The following is a 21,871-nucleotide window of genomic DNA, read 5'->3' on the forward strand; positions in this document are numbered from 1 at the left end:
TGCCATGGGGAACACAGAATGGACAGTGTGCCATGGGGAACATGGAATGGACAGTGTGCCATGGGGAACACAGAACGGGTAGTGTGCCATGGGGAACACAGAATGGACAGTGTGCCATGGGGAACATGGAATGGACAGTGTGCCATGGGGAACACGGAATGGACAGTGTGCCATGGGGAACATGGAATGGATAGTGTGCCATGGGGAATAGGGAATGGATAGTGTGCCATGGGGAACACAGAATGGATAGAGTGGCATGGGGAACACGGAATGGACAGTGTTCCATGGGAAGCACGGAATGGACAGTATGCCATGGGGAACATGGAATGAACAGTGTGCCATGGGGAACACGGAATGGATAGTGTGCCATGGGGAACACAGAATGGATAGTGTGCCATGGGGAACACGGAATGGATAGTGTGCCATGGGGAACACAGAATGGACAGTGTGCCATGGGGAACACGGAATGGATAGTGTGCCATGGGGTACACGGAATGGACAGTGTGCCATGGGGAACACGGAATGGACAGTGTGCCATGGGGAACACAGAATGGATAGTGTGCCATGGGGAACACGGAATGGATAGTGTGCCATGGGGTACACGGAATGGACAGTGTGCCATGGGGAACACGGAATGGACAGTGTGCCATGGGGAACACAGAACGGACAGTTTGCCATGGGGAACACGGAATGGACAGTGTGCCATGGGCAACATGGAATGGATGGTGTGGCATGGGGAACACGGAATGGACAGTGTGCCATGGGGAACACAGAATGGACAGTGTGCCATGGGGAACACGGAATGGATAGTGTGCCATGGGGAACACAGAATGGACAGTGCGGCATGGGGAACATGGAATGGACAGTGTGCCATGGGGAACATGGAATGGATAGTGTGCCATGGGGAACACGGAATGGACAGTATGGCATGGGGAACACGGAATGGACAGTGTGGCATGGGGAACACGGAATGGACAGTATGGCATGGGGAACACGGAATGGACAGTGTGGCATGGGGAACACGGAATGGATAGTGTGGCATGGAGAACATGGAATGGATAGTGTGGCATGGGGAACATGGAATGAACAGTGTGCCATGGGGAACACAGTATGGACAGTCTGCCATGGGGAACATGGAATGGACAGTATGCCATGGGGAACACGGAATGGACAGTGTGCCATGGGGAACACAGAACGGACAGTGTGCCATGGGGGACACGGAATGGATAGTGTGCCATGCGGAACACGGAATGGACAGTGTGCCATGGGGAACACAGAATGGACAGTGTGGCATGGGGAACATGGAATGGACAGTGTGCCATGGGGAACACAGAACGGACAGTGTGCCATGGGGAACACAGAATGGACAGTGTGCCATGGGGAACACAGAACGGACAGTGTGCCATGGGGAATAGGGAATGGATAGTGTGCCATGGGGAACACGGAATGGACAGTGTGCCATGGGGAACACAGAATGGACAGTGTGGCATGGGGAACATGGAATGGACAGTGTGCCATGGGGAACACAGAACGGACAGTGTGCCATGGGGAACACAGAATGGACAGTGTGCCATGGGGAACACGGAATGGACAGTGTTCCATAGGGAACGCAGAACGGACAGTGTGCCATGGAGAACACGGAATGGTTAGTGTGCCATGGGGAACACGGAATGGACAGTATGGCATGGGGAACACGGAATGGACAGTGTGCCGTGGGGAACATGGAATGGACAGTGTAACATGGGGAACACAGAACAGACAGTGTGCCAGTGGGAACACAGAATGGACAGTGTGCCATGGGGAACATGGAATGGACAGTATGGCAGGGGAACACAGAACGGAGAGTGTGCCATGGGGAACACAGAATGGACAGTGTGCCATGGGGAACATGGAATGGACAGTGTGCCATGGGGAACACAGAACGGGTAGTGTGCCATGGGGAACACAGAATGGACAGTGTGCCATGGGGAACATGGAATGGACAGTGTGCCATGGGGAACACGGAATGGACAGTGTGCCATGGGGAACATGGAATGGATAGTGTGCCATGGGGAATAGGGAATGGATAGTGTGCCATGGGGAACACAGAATGGATAGAGTGGCATGGGGAACACGGAATGGACAGTGTTCCATGGGAAGCACGGAATGGACAGTATGCCATGGGGAACATGGAATGAACAGTGTGCCACGGGGAACACGGAATGGATAGTGTGCCATGGGGAATAGGGAATGGATAGTGTGCCATGGGGAACACGGAATGGATAGTGTGCCATGGGGAACACAGAATGGATAGTGTGCCATGGGGAACACGGAATGGATAGTGTGCCATGGGGAACACAGAATGGACAGTGTGCCATGGGGAACACGGAATGGATAGTGTGCCATGGGGTACACGGAATGGACAGTGTGCCATGGGGAACACGGAATGGACAGTGTGCCATGGGGAACACAGAATGGATAGTGTGCCATGGGGAACACGGAATGGATAGTGTGCCATGGGGTACACGGAATGGACAGTGTGCCATGGGGAACACGGAATGGACAGTGTGCCATGGGGAACACAGAACGGACAGTTTGCCATGGGGAACACGGAATGGACAGTGTGCCATGGGCAACATGGAATGGATGGTGTGGCATGGGGAACACGGAATGGACAGTGTGCCATGGGGAACACAGAATGGACAGTGTGCCATGGGGAACACGGAATGGATAGTGTGCCATGGGGAACACAGAATGGACAGTGCGGCATGGGGAACATGGAATGGACAGTGTGCCATGGGGAACATGGAATGGATAGTGTGCCATGGGGAACACGGAATGGACAGTATGGCATGGGGAACACGGAATGGACAGTGTGGCATGGGGAACACGGAATGGACAGTATGGCATGGGGAACACGGAATGGACAGTGTGGCATGGGGAACACGGAATGGATAGTGTGGCATGGAGAACATGGAATGGATAGTGTGGCATGGGGAACATGGAATGAACAGTGTGCCATGGGGAACACAGTATGGACAGTCTGCCATGGGGAACATGGAATGGACAGTATGCCATGGGGAACACGGAATGGACAGTGTGCCATGGGGAACACAGAACGGACAGTGTGCCATGGGGGACACGGAATGGATAGTGTGCCATGCGGAACACGGAATGGACAGTGTGCCATGGGGAACACAGAATGGACAGTGTGGCATGGGGAACATGGAATGGACAGTGTGCCATGGGGAACACAGAACGGACAGTGTGCCATGGGGAACACAGAATGGACAGTGTGCCATGGGGAACACAGAACGGACAGTGTGCCATGGAGAACATGGAATGGATAGTGTGCCATGGGGAACACAGAACGGACGGTGTGCCATGGGGAACACAGAATGGACAGTGTGCCATGGGGAACACAGAACGGACAGTGTGCCATGGAGAACACGGAATGGATAGTGTGCCATGGGGAACACGGAATGGACAGTATGGCATGGGGAACACGGAATGGACAGTGTGCCATGGGGAACATGGAATGGACAGTGTAACATGGGGAACACAGAACAGACAGTGTGCCATGGGGAACACAGAATGGACAGTGTGCCATGGGGAACATGGAATGGACAGTATGGCAGGGGAACACAGAACGGGTAGTGTGCCATGGGGAACACAGAATGGACAGTGTGCCATGGGGAACATGGGATGGACAGTGTGCCATGTGGAACACAGAACGGGTAGTGTGCCATGGGGAACACAGAATGGACAGTGTGCCATGGGGAACACGGAATGGACATTATGGCATGGGGAACACAGAATGGATAGTGTGGCATGGAGAACACGGAATGGATAGTGTGCCATGGGGAGCACGGAATGGATAGTGTGCCATGGGGTACACGGAATGGACAGTGTGGCATGGGGAACACGGAATGGATAGTGTGGCATGGGGAACACGGAATGGACAGTGTGCCATGGGGAACACGGAATGGATAGTGTGCCATGGGGTACACGGAATGGACAGTGTGCCATGGGGAACACGGAATGGACAGTGTGCCATGGGGAACACGGAATGGATAGTGTGCCATGGGGAACACGGAATGGATAGTGTGCCATGGGGTACACGGAATGGACAGTGTGCCATGGGGAACACGGAATGGACAGTGTGCCATGGGGAACACAGAACGGACAGTTTGCCATGGGGAACACGGAATGGACAGTGTGGCATGGGCAACATGGAATGGATGGTGTGGCATGGGGAACACGGAATGGACAGTGTGCCATGGGGAACACAGAATGGATAGTGTGCCATGGGGAACACGGAATGGATAGTGTGCCATGGGGAACACAGAATGGACAGTGCGGCATGGGGAACACGGAATGGACAGTGTGGCATGGAGAACATGGAATGGATAGTGTGGCATGGGGAACATGGAATGAACAGTGTGCCATGGGGAACACAGAATGGACAGTGTGCCATGGGGAACATGGAATGGACAGTATGCCATGGGGAACACGGAATGGATAGTGTGCCATGGGGAACACGGAATGGACAGTGTGCCATGGGGAACACGGAATGGACAGTATGGCATGGGGAACACGGAATGGACAGTATGGCATGGGGAACACGGAATGGACAGTGTGGCATGGGGAACACGGAATGGATAGTGTGGCATGGAGAACATGGAATGGATAGTGTGGCATGGGGAACATGGAATGAACAGTGTGCCATGGGGAACACAGAATGGACAGTGTGCCATGGGGAACATGGAATGGACAGTATGCCATGGGGAACACGGAATGGATAGTGTGCCATGGGGAACACGGAATGGACAGTGTGCCATGGGGAACACGGAATGGACAGTATGGCATGGGGAACACGGAATGGACAGTGTGGCATGGGGAACACGGAATGGATAGTGTGGCATGGAGAACATGGAATGGATAGTGTGGCATGGGGAACATGGAATGAACAGTGTGCCATGGGGAACACAGAATGGACAGTGTGCCATGGGGAACATGGAATGGACAGTATGCCATGGGGAACACGGAATGGATAGTGTGCCATGGGGAACACAGAACGGACAGTGTGCCATGGGGGACACGGAATGGATAGTGTGCCATGGGGAACACGGAATGGACAGTGTGCCATGGGGAACACAGAATGGACAGTGTGCCATGGGGAACACAGAACGGACAGTGTGCCATGGCGAACACAGAATGGACAGTATGCCATGGGGAACACAGAACGGACAGTGTGCCATGGAGAACATGGAATGGATAGTGTGCCATGGGGAACACAGAACGGACGGTGTGCCATGGGGAACACAGAATGGACAGTGTGCCATGTGGAACACAGAACGGACAGTGTGCCATGGAGAACATGGAATGGACAGTGTGCCATGGGGAACACAGAATGGACAGTGTGCCATGGGGAACACAGAACGGACAGTGTGCCATGGGGAACACAGAATGGACAGTGTGCCATGGGGAACATGGAATGAACAGTGTGCCATGGGGAACACGGAATGGATAGTGTGCCAGGGGGAACACGGATTGGATAGTGTGCCATGGGGAACACAGAATGGACAGTGCGGCATGTGGAACATGGAATGGATAGTGTGCCATGGGGAACACGGAATCGACAGTGTGGCATGGGGAACACGGAATGGATAGTGTGGCATGGAGAACATGGAATGGATAGTGTGGCATGGGGAACATGGAATGAACAGTGTGCCATGGGGAACACAGAATGGACAGTGTGCCATGGGGAACATGGAATGGACAGTATGCCATAGGGAACACAGAATGGACAGTGTGCCATGGGGAACACGGAATGGATAGTGTGCCATGGGGAACACAGAACGGACAGTGTGCCATGGAGGACACGGAATGGATAGTGTGCCATGGGGAACACGGAATGGACAGTGTGCCATGGGGAACACAGAATGGACAGTGTGCCATGGGGAACATGGAATGGACAGTGTGCCATGGGGAACACAGAACGGACAGTGTGCCATGGGGAACACAGAACGGACAGTGTGCCATGGAGAACATGGAATGGAAAGTGTGCCATGGGGAACACAGAATGGACAGTGTGCCATGGGGAACACAGAACGGACAGTGTGCCATGGGGAACATGAAATGGACAGTGTGCCATGGGGAACACAGAATGGACAGTGTGCCATTGGGAACATGGAATAGATAGTGTGCCATGGGGAACACAGAATGGACAGTGTGCCATGGTGAACACGGAATGGATAGTGTGCCATGGGGAACACAGAATGGACAGTGCACCATGGGGAACATGGAATGGACAGTGTGGCATGGGGAACACGGAATGGACAGTGCGGCATGGGGAACATGGAATGGACAGTGCACCATGGGGAACATGGAATGGATAGTGTGGCATGGGGAACATGGAATGGATAATATGCCATGGGGAACACGGAATGGACAGTGTGCCATGCGAAACACGGAATGGACAGTGTGCCATGGGGAACACGGAATGGATAGTGCAACTTAGGGAACACGGAATGGACAGTGTGGCATGGGGAACATGGAATCGACAGTGTGGCATGGAGAACACAGAATGGACAGTGTGGCATGGAGAACATGGAATGGACAGTGTGGCATGGAGAACACAGAATGGACAGTGTGGCATGGAGAACACAGAATGGACAGTGTGGCATGGAGAACACGGAATGGAAAGTGCACCATGGGGAACAAGGAATGGACAGTGCACCATGGGGAACACGGAATGGACAGTGCACCATGGGGAACATGGAATGGAAAGTGCACCATGGGCAACACGGAATGGACAGTGTGCCATGGGGAACACGGAATGGGCAGTACACCATGCAGAACATGGAATGGACAGTGCAACATCGGGAACATGGAATGGACAGTGTGGTATGGGGTAACACGGAATGGATAATGTGCCATGGGGAACACGGAATGGACAGTGTTCCATGGGGAACATGGAATGGACAGTATTCCATGGGGAACACGGCATGGACAGTGTGGCATAGGGAACATGGAATGGATAGTGTACCATGGGGAACACGGAATGAAGAGCGTGGCATGGTGAACCCGGAATGGACAGTGTGCCATGGGGAACACAGAATCGACAGTGCGGCATGGGGAACATGGAATGGATAGTGTGCCATGGAGAACACGGAATGGACAGTGTGCCATGGGGAACATGGAATGGACAGTATGGCATGGCGAACACGGAATGAACAGTGTGCCATGGGGAACATGGAATGGACAGTATGGCATGGGGAACACGGAATGGACAGTGTGGCATGGGGAACACGGAATGGATAGTGTGCCATGGGGAACATGGAATGGATAGTGTGCCATGGGGAACATGGAATGGATAGTGTGCCATGGAGAACACGGAATGGACAGTGTGCCATGGGGAACATGGAATGGACAGTATGGCATGGGGAACACGGAATGGATAGTGTGGCATGGAGAACATGGAATGGATAGTGTGGCATGGGGAACATGGAATGAACAGTGTGCCATGGGGAACACTGAATGGACAGTGTGCCATGGGGAACACGGAATGGATAGTGTGCCATGGGGAACACAGAACGGACAGTGTGCCATGGGGAACACAGAATGGACAGTGTGCCTTGGGGAACATGGAATGGACAGTGTGCCATGGGGAACACGGAATCGATAGTGTGCCATGGGGAACACAGAACGGACAGTGTGCCATGGGGAACACAGAATGGACAGTGTGCCATGGGGAACACGGAATGGACAGTGTGCCATGGGGAACACAGAACGGACAGTGTGCCATGGGGAACACAGAATGGACAGTGTGCCATGGGGAACACGGAACGGACAGTGTGCCATGGAGAACATGGAATGGACAGTGTGCCATGGGGAACACAGAACAGACCGTGTGCCATGGGGAACACAGAATGGACAGTGTGCCATGGGGAACACAGAACGGACAGTGTGCCATGGAGAACATGGATTGGACAGTGTGCCATGGGGAACACGGAATGGACAGTATGCCATGGAGAACATGGAATGGACAGTGTGCCATGGGGAACACGGAATGGACAGTGCACCATGGGGAACATGGAACGGACAGTGTGCCATTGGGAACATGGAATAGATAGTGTGCCATGGGAAACACGGAATGGATTGTGTGCCATGGGGAACACAGAATGGACAGTGTGCCATGGGGAACATGGAATGGACAGTGTGGCATGGGGAACACGGAATGGACAGTGCGGCATGGGGAACATGGAATGGACAGTGCACCATGGGGAACATGGAATGGATAGTGCAGCATGGAGAACATGGAATGGATAATATGCCATGGGGAACACGGAATGGACAGTGTGCCATGCGAAACACGGAATGGATAGTGCAACTTAGGGAACACAGAATGGACAGTGTGGCATGGGGAACATGGAATGGACAGTGTGGCATGGAGAACACGGAATGGAAAGTGCACCATGGGGAACAAGGAATGGACAGTGCACCATGGGGAACACGGAATGGAAAGTGCAGCATGGGCAACACGGAATGGACAGTGTGCCATGGGGAACACGGAATGGATAATGTGCCATTCGGAATAAGGAATGGACAGTGTGCCGTGGGGAACACGGAATGGACAGTGCGCCATGGGGAACTTGGAATGGACAGTGCACCATGGGGAACATGGAATGGAAAGTGCACCATGGGCAACACGGAATGGACAGTGTGCCATGGGGAACACGGAATGGGCAGTACACCATTAGAACATGGAATGGACAGTGCAACATGGGGAACACAGAATGGACAGTGTTCCATGGGGAACATGGAATTGACAGTATTCCATGGGGAACACGGAATGGACAGTGTGGCATAGGGAACATGGAATGGACAGTGTGGCATGGGGAACATGGAATGGATAGTGTGCCATGGGGAACATGGAATGGAGAGTGTGCCATGGGGAACATGGAATGGACAGTGCAACTTAGGGAACACGGAATGGACAGTGCACCATGGAGAACACAGAATGGATAGTGGGGCATGGGGATCACAGAATGGACAGTGTGCCATGGGGAACACGGCATGGACAATGTGGCATGGAGAACACGGAATGGACAGTGTGCCATAGGGAACACGGAATGGACAGGGTTCCATGGAGAACACGGAATGGACATTGTTTCATGGGGAACACGGAATGGACAGTGCACCATGGGGAACATGGAATGGACTGTGTTCCATGGCGAACATGGAATGGACAATGTTCCATGGGGAACATGGAATGAACAGTGTGCAATGGAGAACATGGAATGAACAGTGTGGCATGGGGAACACGGAATGGATAATGTGCCATGGGGAACACGGAATGGACAGTGTACCATGGGGAACACGGAATGGATAGTGCACCATGGGGAGCACGGAATGGACAGTGTTCCATGGGGTACATGGAATGGACAGTGTGGCATGGAGAACATGGAATGGACAGTGTTGCATGGAGAACACGGAATGGATTGTGTGCCATGGGGAACATGGAATGGACAGTGTGGCATGCAGAACATGGAATGGACAGCGTGCCATGGTGAACACGGAATGGAGAGTGTGGCATGGAGAACATGGAATGGACAGTGCACCATGGGGAACATGGAATGGGCAGTGTGGCATGGGGAACATGGAATTGACAGTGCACGATGGGGAACATGGAATGGGCAGTGTGGCAAGGAGAACATGGAATGGGCAGCGTGGCATGGAGAATAAGGGATGGACAGTGTGGCATGGGGAACACGGAATGGATAGTGTGGCATGGAGAACATGGAATTGACAGTGTGGTATGAGGAACATGGAGTGGACAGTGTGGCATGGAGAACACGGAATGGATAGTGTGCCATGGGGAACATGGAAGGGACAGGGTTCAATGGGGAACATGGAATGGACAGTGGGGCATGGGGAACACGGAATGGAGAGCGTGGCATGGAGAACATGGAATGGACAGTGGGGCATGGGAACAGAGAATGGAGAGCGTGGCATGGAGAACATGGAATGGACAGTGTGGCATGGAGAACACGGAATGGACAGTGTGGCATGGAGAACAGGGAATGGATAGTGTGCCATGGAGAACACGGAATGGACAGTGTGGCATGGGGAACATGGAATGGACAGTGTTCCATGGGGAACATGGAATGGACAGTGGGGCATGGGGAACACGGAATGGAGAGCGTGGCATGGAGAACATGGAATGGACAGTGTGGCATGGAGAACACGGAATGGACAGTGTGGTATGGAGAACATGGAATGGATAGTGTGCCATGGAGAACACGGAATGGACAGTGTGGCATGGAGAACACGGAATGGACAGTGTAGCATGGGGAACATGGAATGGATAGTGTGCCATGGAGAACACGGAATGGAGAGTGTGCCATGGGGAACACAGAATGGACAGTGTGGCATGGGGAACATGGAATGGATCGTGTGCCATGGGGAACATGGAATGCACAGTGCACCATGGGGAACACGGAATGGACAGTGTACCATGGGGAACGTGGAATGGAGAGTGTGCCATGGGGAACATGGAATGAACAATGTGGCATGGGGAACACGGAATGAACAGTGTACCATGGGGAACATGGAATGGATAGTGTGCCATGGAGAACATGGAATGGATAGTGTGGCATGGGGAACACGGAATGAACAGTGTGCCATGGGGAACACAGAATGGACAGTGTGCCATGGGGAACATGGAATGGATAGTGTGCCATGGAGAACACGGAATGGATTGTGTGCCATGGGGAACACGGAATGGACAGTGCAACTTAGGGGACACGGAATGGACAGTGCACCATGGGGAACATGGAATGGACAGTGAAACTTAGGGGACACGGAATGGACAGTGCACCATGGGGAACACGGAATGGAGAGCGTGGCATGGTGAACACGGAATGGACAGTGTGGCATGGAGAACACGGAATGGATAGTGTGGCATAGGGAACATGGAATGGACAGTGTGGCGAGCGGAACATGGAATGGGCAGTGTGCCATGGGGAACATGGAATGGACAGTGTGCCATGGGGAACATGGAATGGACAGTGCACCATGGGGAACACGGAATGGAAAGTGCACCATGGGGAACACGGAATGGGCAGTACACCATGCAGAACATGGAATGGACAGTGCAACATGGGGAACATGGAATGGACAGTGTGGTATGGGGGAACACGGAATGGATAATGTGCCATGGGGAACACGGAATGGACAGTGTTCCATGGGGAACATGGAATGGACAGTATTCCATGGGGAACACGGCATGGACAGTGTGGCATAGGGAACATGGAATGGACAGTGTGGCATGGGGAACATGCAATGGATAGTGTGCCATGGGGAACATGGAATGGACAGTGCACCATGGAGAACCCGGAATGGAGAGTGTGGCATGGTGAACACGGAATGGACAGTGTGGCATGGGGAACATGGAATGGTTAGTGTACCATGGGGAACACGGAATGAAGAGCGTGGCATGGTGAACCCGGAATGGACAGTGTGGCATGGGGAACACGGAATGGACAGTGTGCCATGGGGAACACAGAATGGACAGTGCGGCATGGGGAACATGGAATGGATAGTGTGCCATGGAGAACACGGAATGGACAGTGTGCCATGGGGAACACGGAATGGACAGTATGGCATGGGGAACACGGAATGGACAGTGTGGCATGGGGAACACGGAATGGATAGTGTGGCATGGAGAACATGGAATGGATAGTGTGGCATGGGGAACATGGAATGAACAGTGTGCCATGGGGAACAATGAATGGACAGTGTGCCATGGGGAACACAGAATGGACAGTGTGCCATGGGGAACACGGAATGGAGAGTGTGGCATGGTGAACACGGAATGGACAGTGTGGCATGGGGAACATGGAATGGTTAGTGTGGCATGGGGAACACGGAATGGACAGTGTGCCATGGGGAACACGGCATGGACAATGTGCCATGGAGAACACGGAATGGACAGTGTGCCATAGGGAACACGGAATGGACAGGATTCCATGGAGAACACGGAATGGACATTGTTTCATGGGGAACACGGAATGGACAGTGTGGCATGGGGAACATGGAATGGACTGTGTTCCATGGCGAACATGGAATGGACAGTGTTCCATGGGGAACATGGAATGAACAGTGTGCAATGGAGAACATGGAATGAACAGTGTGGCATGGGGAACACGGAATGGATAATGTGCCATGGGGAACACGGAATGGACAGTGTACCATGGGGAACACGGAATGGATAGTGCACCATGGGGAGCACGGAATGGACAGTGTTCCATGGGGTACATGGAATGGATAGTGTGCCATGGGGAACATGGAATGTATAGTGTGCCATTGGGTACATGGAATGGACAGTGTGGCATGGAGAACATGGAATGGACAGTGTTGCATGGAGAACACGTAATGGATTGTGTGCCATGGTGAACACGGAATGGAGAGCGTGGCATGGAGAACATGGAATGGACAGTGCACCATGGGGAACATGGAATGGGCAGTGTGGCATGGGGAACATGGAATTGACAGTGCACGATGGGGAACATGGAATGGGCAGTGTGGCATGGAGAACACGGGATGGACAGTGTGCCATGGGGAACATGGAATGGGCAGTGTGGCATGGAGAACCCGGAATGGACAGTGCATCATGGGGAACATGGAATGGGCAGTGTGGCATGGAGAATACGGTATGGACAGTGTGGCATGGGGAACATGGAATGGATATTGTGGCATGGAGAACATGGAATTGACAGTGTGGGATGAGGAACATGGAGTGGACAGTGTGGCATGGAGAACACGGAATGGATAGTGTGCCATAGGGAACATGGGAGGGACTGGGTTCAATGGGGAACATGGAATGGACAGTGGGGCATGGGGAACACGGAATGGAGAGCGTGGCATGGAGAACATGGAATGGACAGTGGGGCATGGGAACAGAGAATGGAGAGCGTGGCATGGAGAACATGGAATGGACAGTGTGGCATGGAGAACACGGAATGGACAGTGTGGCATGGGGAACATGGAATGGACAGTGTTCCATGGGGAACATGGAATGGACAGTGGGGCATGGGGAACACGGAATGGAGAGCGTGGCATGGAGAACATGGAATGGACAGTGTGGCATGGAGAACACGGAATGGAGAGTGTGGCATGGAGAACATGGAATGGATAGTGTGCCATGGAGAACACGGAATGGACAGTGTGGCATGGAGAACACGGAATGGACAGTGTAGCATGGGGAACATGGAATGGATAGTGTGCCATGGAGAACACGGAATGGAGAGTGTGCCATGGGGAACACGGAATGGACAGTGTGGCATGGGGAACATGGAATGGATCGTGTGCCATGGGGAACATGGAATGGACAGTGCACCAGGGGGAACACGGAATGGACAGTGTACCATGGGGAACGTCGAATGGAGAGTGTGCCATGGGCAACATGGAATGAACAGTGTGGCATGGGGAACACAGAATGAACAGTGTACCATGGGGAACATGGAATGGATAGTGTGCCATGGGGAACATGGAATGGACAGTGTGGCATGGGGAACACAGAATGGACAGTGTGCCATGGAGAACATGGAATGGACAGTGTGCCATGGGGAACGTGGAATGGAGAGTGTGCCATGGAGAACATGGAATGGATAGTGTGCCATGGGGAACATGGAATGGACAGTGCACCATGGGGAACACGGAATGGACAGTGCGGCATGGGGAACATGGAATGGACAGTGCACCATGGGGAACACGGAATGGACAGTGTGGCATGGAGAACACGGAATGGACAGTGCGCCATGGGGAACATGGAATGGACAGTGCAGCATGGAGAACATGGAATGGATAATATGCCATGGGGAACACGGAATGGACAGTGTGCCATGCGAAACACGAAATGGACAGTGTGCCATGGGGAACACGGAATGGATAGTGCAACTTAGGGAACACGGAATGGACAGTGTGGCATGGGGAACATGGAATGGACAGTGTGGCATGGAGAACACGGAATGGACAGTGTGGCATGGAGAACATGGAATGGACAGTGTGGCATGGATAACACGGAATGGAAAGTGCACCATGGGGAACATGGAATGGACAGTGCACCATGGGGAACACGGAATGGAAAGTGCACCATGGGGAACACGGAATGGACAGTGCGGCATGGGGAACATGGAATGGACAGTGCACCATAGGGAACACGGAATGGACAGTGTGGCATGGAGAACACGGAATGGAAAGTGCACCATGGGGAACACGGAATGGACAGTGCGGCATGGGGAACATGGAATGGACAGTGCACCATGGGGAACACGGAATGGACAGTGTGGCATGGAGAACACGGAATGGACAGTGCGCCATGGGGAACATGGAATGGACAGTGCGGCATGGGGAACATGGAATGGACAGTGCACCATGGGGAACACGGAATGGACAGTGTGGCATGGGGAACACGGAATGGACAGTGTGGCATGGGGAACACGGAATGGATAATGTGCCATTCGGAATAAGGAATGGACAGTGTGCCGTGGGGAACACGGAATGGACAGTGCGCCATGGGGAACATGGAATGGAAAGTGCACCATGGGGAACACGGAATGGACAGTGTGGCATGGGGAACACGGAATGGATAATGTGCCATTCGGAATAAGGAATGGACAGTGTGCCGTGGGGAACACGGAATGGACAGTGCGCCATGGGGAACATGGAATGGACAGTGCGCCATGGGGAACATGGAATGGACAGTGCAACATGGGGAACATGCAATGGACAGTGTTCCATGGGGAACATGGAATGGACAGTATTCCATGGGGAACACGGCATGGACAGTGTGGCATAGGGAACATGGAATGGACAGTGTGGCATGGGGAACATGGAATGGACAGTGTGCCGTGGGGAACACGGAATGGACAGTGTGCCATGGGGAACACGGAATGGGCAGTACACCATGCAGAACATGGAATGGACAGTGCAACATGGGGAACATGCAATGGACAGTGTTCCATGGGGAACATGGAATGGACAGTATTCCATGGGGAACACGGCATGGACAGTGTGGCATAGGGAACATGGAATGGACAGTGTGGCATGGGGAACATGGAATGGATAGTGTGCCATGGGGAACATGGAATGGACAGTGTGCCATGGGGAACATGGAATGGACAGTGCACCATGGAGAACACAGAATGGATAGTGGGGCATCGGGATCATAGAATGGACAGTGTGCCATGGGGAACACGGCATGGACAATGTGGCATGGAGAACACGGAATGGACAGTGTGCCATAGGGAACACGGAATGGACAGGGTTCCATGGAGAACACGGAATGGACATTGTTTCATGGGGAACACGGAATGGACAGTGCACCATGGGGAACATGGAATGGACTGTGTTCCATGGCGAACATGGAATGGACAGTGGGGCATGGGGAACACGGAATGGAGAGCGTGGCATGGAGAACATGGAATGGACAGTGTGGCATGGAGAACACGGAATGGAGAGTGTGGCATGGAGAACATGGAATGGATAGTGTGCCATGGAGAACACGGAATGGACAGTGTGGCATGGAGAACACGGAATGGACAGTGTAGCATGGGGAACATGGAATCGATAGTGTGCCATGGAGAACACGGAATGGAGAGTGTGCCATGGGGAACACGGAATGGACAGTGTGGCATGGGGAACATGGAATGGATCGTGTGCCATGGGGAACATGGAATGGACAGTGCACCATGGGGAACACGGAATGGACAGTGTACCATGGGGAACGTGGAATGGAGAGTGTGCCATGGGGAACATGGAATGAACAGTGTGGCATGGGGAACACGGAATGAACAGTGTACCATGGGGAACATGGAATGGATAGTGTGCCATGGGGAACATGGAATGGACAGTGTGGCATGGGGAACATGGAATGGACTGTGTTCCATGGCGAACATGGAATGGACAGTGTTCCATGGGGAACATGGAATGAACAGTGTGCAATGGAGAACATGGAATGAACAGTGTGGCATGGGGAACACGGAATGGATAATGTGCCATGGGGAACACGGAATGGACAGTGTACCATGGGGAACACGGAATGGATAGTGCACCATGGGGAGCACGGAATGGACAGTGTTCCATGGGGTACATGGAATGGATAGTGTGCCATGGGGAACATGGAATGTATAGTGTGCCATTGGGTACATGGAATGGACAGTGTGGCATGGAGAACATGGAATGGACAGTGTTGCATGGAGAACACGGAATGGATTGTGTGCCATGGTGAACACGGAATGGAGAGCGTGGCATGGAGAACATGGAATGGACAGTGCACCATGGGGAACATGGAATGGGCAGTGTGGCATGGGGAACATGGAATTGACAGTGCACGATGGGGAACATGGAATGGGCAGTGTGGCATGGAGAACACGGGATGGACAGTGTGGCATGGGGAACGTGGAATGCGCAGTGTGGCATGGAGAATACGGTATGGACAGTGTGGCATGGGGAACATGGAATGGATAGTGTGGCATGGAGAACATGGAATTGACAGTGTGGTATGAGGAACATGGAGTGGACAGTGTGGCATGGAGAACACGGAATGGATAGTTTGCCATGGGGAACATGGAAGGGACTGGGTTCAATGGGGAACATGGAATGGACAGTGAGGCATGGGGAACACGGAATGGAGAGCGTGGCATGGAGAACATGGAATGGACAGTGGGGCATGGGAACACAGAATGGAGAGCGTGGCATGGAGAACATGGAATGGACAGTGTGGCATGGAGAACACGGAATGGACAGTGTGGCATGGGGAACATGGAATGGACAGTGTTCCATGGGGAACATGGAATGGACAGTGGGGCATGGGGAACACGGAATGGAGAGCGTGGCATGGAGAACATGGAATGGACAGTGTGGCATGGAGAACACGGAATGGAGAGTGTGGCATGGAGAACATGGAATGGATAGTGTGCCATGGAGAACACGGAATGGACAGTGTGGCATGGAGAACACGGAATGGACAGTGTAGCATGGGGAACATGGAATGGATAGTGTGCCATGGAGAACACGGAATGGAGAGTGTGCCATGGGGAACACGGAATGGACAGTGCGGCATGGGGAACATGGAATGGACAGTGCACCATGGGGAACACGGAATGGACAGTGTGGCATGGAGAACACGGAATGGACAGTGCGCCACAGGGAACATGGAATGGACAGTGCGGCATGGGGAACATGGAATGGACAGTACACCATGGGGAACACGGAATGGACAGTGTGGCATGGGGAACACGGAATGGACAGTGTGGCATGGGGAACACGGAATGGATAATGTGCCATTCGGAATAAGGAATGGACAGTGTGCCGTGGGGAACACGGAATGGACAGTGCGCCATGGGGAACATGGAATGGAAAGTGCACCATGGGGAACACGGAATGGACAGTGTGGCATGGGGAACACGGAATGGATAATGTGCCATTCGGAATAAGGAATGGACAGTGTGCCGTGGGGAACACGGAATGGACAGTGCGCCATGGGGAACATGGAATGGACAGTGCGCCATGGGGAACATGGAATGGACAGTGCAACATGGGGAACATGCAATGGACAGTGTTCCATGGGGAACATGGAATGGACAGTATTCCATGGGGAACACGGCATGGACAGTGTGGCATAGGGAACATGGAATGGACAGTGTGGCATGGGGAACATGGAATGGATAGTGTGCCATGGGGAACATGGAATGGACAGTGTGCCATGGGGAACACGGAATGGACAGTGCACCATGGAGAACACAGAATGGATAGTGGGGCATCGGGATCATAGAATGGACAGTGTGCCATGGGGAACACGGCATGGACAATGTGGCATGGAGAACACGGAATGGACGGTGTGCCATAGGGAACACGGAATGGACAGGGTTCCATGGAGAACACGGAATGGACATTGTTTCATGGGGAACACGGAATGGACAGTGCACCATGGGGAACATGGAATGGACTGTGTTCCATGGCGAACATGGAATGGACAGTGGGGCATGGGGAACACGGAATGGAGAGCGTGGCATGGAGAACATGGAATGGACAGTGTGGCATGGAGAACACGGAATGGAGAGTGTGGCATGGAGAACATGGAATGGATAGTGTGCCATGGAGAACACGGAATCGATAGTGTGCCATGGAGAACACGGAATGGAGAGTGTGCCATGGGGAACACGGAATGGACAGTGTGGCATGGGGAACATGGAATGGATCGTGTGCCATGGGGAACATGGAATGGACAGTGCACCATGGGGAACACGGAATGGACAGTGTACCATGGGGAACGTGGAATGGAGAGTGTGCCATGGGGAACATGGAATGAACAGTGTGGCATGGGGAACACGGAATGAACAGTGTACCATGGGGAACATGGAATGGATAGTGTGCCATGGGGAACATGGAATGGACAGTGTGGCATGGGGAACATGGAATGGACTGTGTTCCATGGCGAACATGGAATGGACAGTGTTCCATGGGGAACATGGAATGAACAGTGTGCAATGGAGAACATGGAATGAACAGTGTGGCATGGGGAACACGGAATGGATAATGTGCCATGGGGAACACGGAATGGACAGTGTACCATGGGGAACACGGAATGGATAGTGCACCATGGGGAGCACGGAATGGACAGTGTTCCATGGGGTACATGGAATGGATAGTGTGCCATGGGGAACATGGAATGTATAGTGTGCCATTGGGTACATGGAATGGACAGTGTGGCATGGAGAACATGGAATGGACAGTGTTGCATGGAGAACACGGAATGGATTGTGTGCCATGGTGAACACGGAATGGAGAGCGTGGCATGGAGAACATGGAATGGACAGTGCACCATGGGGAACATGGAATGGGCAGTGTGGCATGGGGAACATGGAATTGACAGTGCACGATGGGGAACATGGAATGGGCAGTGTGGCATGGAGAACACGGGATGGACAGTGTGGCATGGGGAACGTGGAATGCGCAGTGTGGCATGGAGAATACGGTATGGACAGTGTGGCATGGGGAACATGGAATGGATAGTGTGGCATGGAGAACATGGAATTGACAGTGTGGTATGAGGAACATGGAGTGGACAGTGTGGCATGGAGAACACGGAATGGATAGTTTGCCATGGGGAACATGGAAGGGACTGGGTTCAATGGGGAACATGGAATGGACAGTGAGGCATGGGGAACACGGAATGGAGAGCGTGGCATGGAGAACATGGAATGGACAGTGGGGCATGGGAACACAGAATGGAGAGCGTGGCATGGAGAACATGGAATGGACAGTGTGGCATGGAGAACACGGAATGGACAGTGTGGCATGGGGAACATGGAATGGACAGTGTTCCATGGGGAACATGGAATGGACAGTGGGGCATGGGGAACACGGAATGGAGAGCGTGGCATGGAGAACATGGAATGGACAGTGTGGCATGGAGAACACGGAATGGAGAGTGTGGCATGGAGAACATGGAATGGATAGTGTGCCATGGAGAACACGGAATGGACAGTGTGGCATGGAGAACACGGAATGGACAGTGTAGCATGGGGAACATGGAATGGATAGTGTGCCATGGAGAACACGGAATGGAGAGTGTGCCATGGGGAACACGGAATGGACAGTGCGGCATGGGGAACATGGAATGGACAGTGCACCATGGGGAACACGGAATGGACAGTGTGGCATGGAGAACACGGAATGGACAGTGCGCCACAGGGAACATGGAATGGACAGTGCGGCATGGGGAACATGGAATGGACAGTACACCATGGGGAACACGGAATGGACAGTGTGGCATGGGGAACACGGAATGGACAGTGTGGCATGGGGAACACGGAATGGATAATGTGCCATTCGGAATAAGGAATGGACAGTGTGCCGTGGGGAACACGGAATGGACAGTGCGCCATGGGGAACATGGAATGGAAAGTGCACCATGGGGAACACGGAATGGACAGTGTGGCATGGGGAACACGGAATGGATAATGTGCCATTCGGAATAAGGAATGGACAGTGTGCCGTGGGGAACACGGAATGGACAGTGCGCCATGGGGAACATGGAATGGACAGTGCGCCATGGGGAACATGGAATGGACAGTGCAACATGGGGAACATGCAATGGACAGTGTTCCATGGGGAACATGGAATGGACAGTATTCCATGGGGAACACGGCATGGACAGTGTGGCATAGGGAACATGGAATGGACAGTGTGGCATGGGGAACATGGAATGGATAGTGTGCCATGGGGAACATGGAATGGACAGTGTGCCATGGGGAACACGGAATGGACAGTGCACCATGGAGAACACAGAATGGATAGTGGGGCATCGGGATCATAGAATGGACAGTGTGCCATGGGGAACACGGCATGGACAATGTGGCATGGAGAACACGGAATGGACGGTGTGCCATAGGGAACACGGAATGGACAGGGTTCCATGGAGAACACGGAATGGACATTGTTTCATGGGGAACACGGAATGGACAGTGCACCATGGGGAACATGGAATGGACTGTGTTCCATGGCGAACATGGAATGGACAGTGGGGCATGGGGAACACGGAATGGAGAGCGTGGCATGGAGAACATGGAATGGACAGTGTGGCATGGAGAACACGGAATGGAGAGTGTGGCATGGAGAACATGGAATGGATAGTGTGCCATGGAGAACACGGAATGGACAGTGTGGCATGGAGAACACGGAATGGAGAGTGTGCCATGGGGAACACGGAATGGACAGTGTGGCATGGGGAACATGGAATGGATCGTGTGCCATGGGGAACATGGAATGGACAGTGCACCATGGGGAACACGGAATGGACAGTGTACCATGGGGAACGTGGAATGGAGAGTGTGCCATGGGGAACATGGAATGAACAGTGTGGCATGGGGAACACGGAATGAACAGTGTACCATGGGGAACATGGAATGGATAGTGTGCCATGGGGAACATGGAATGGACAGTGTGGCATGGGGAACATGGAATGGACTGTGTTCCATGGCGAACATGGAATGGACAGTGTTCCATGGGGAACATGGAATGAACAGTGTGCAATGGAGAACATGGAATGAACAGTGTGGCATGGGGAACACGGAATGGATAATGTGCCATGGGGAACACGGAATGGACAGTGTACCATGGGGAACACGGAATGGATAGTGCACCATGGGGAGCACGGAATGGACAGTGTTCCATGGGGTACATGGAATGGATAGTGTGCCATGGGGAACATGGAATGTATAGTGTGCCATTGGGTACATGGAATGGACAGTGTGGCATGGAGAACATGGAATGGACAGTGTTGCATGGAGAACACGGAATGGATTGTGTGCCATGGTGAACACGGAATGGAGAGCGTGGCATGGAGAACATGGAATGGACAGTGCACCACGGGGAACATGGAATGGGCAGTGTGGCATGGGGAACATGGAATTGACAGTGCACGATGGGGAACATGGAATGGGCAGTGTGGCATGGAGAACACGGGATGGACAGTGTGGCATGGGGAACGTGGAATGCGCAGTGTGGCATGGAGAATACGGTATGGACAGTGTGGCATGGGGAACATGGAATGGATAGTGTGGCATGGAGAACATGGAATTGACAGTGTGGTATGAGGAACATGGAGTGGACAGTGTGGCATGGAGAACACGGAATGGATAGTTTGCCATGGGGAACATGGAAGGGACTGGGTTCAATGGGGAACATGGAATGGACAGTGAGGCATGGGGAACACGGAATGGAGAGCGTGGCATGGAGAACATGGAATGGACAGTGGGGCATGGGAACACAGAATGGAGAGCGTGGCATGGAGAACATGGAATGGACAGTGTGGCATGGA

The sequence above is a fragment of the Chiloscyllium plagiosum genome, unplaced genomic scaffold (assembly GCF_037043375.1).
Source record: "Chiloscyllium plagiosum isolate Xiang-an unplaced genomic scaffold, Cpla_swu_hap1 HiC_scaffold_33, whole genome shotgun sequence".
Classification (NCBI taxonomy): domain Eukaryota; kingdom Metazoa; phylum Chordata; class Chondrichthyes; order Orectolobiformes; family Hemiscylliidae; genus Chiloscyllium; species Chiloscyllium plagiosum.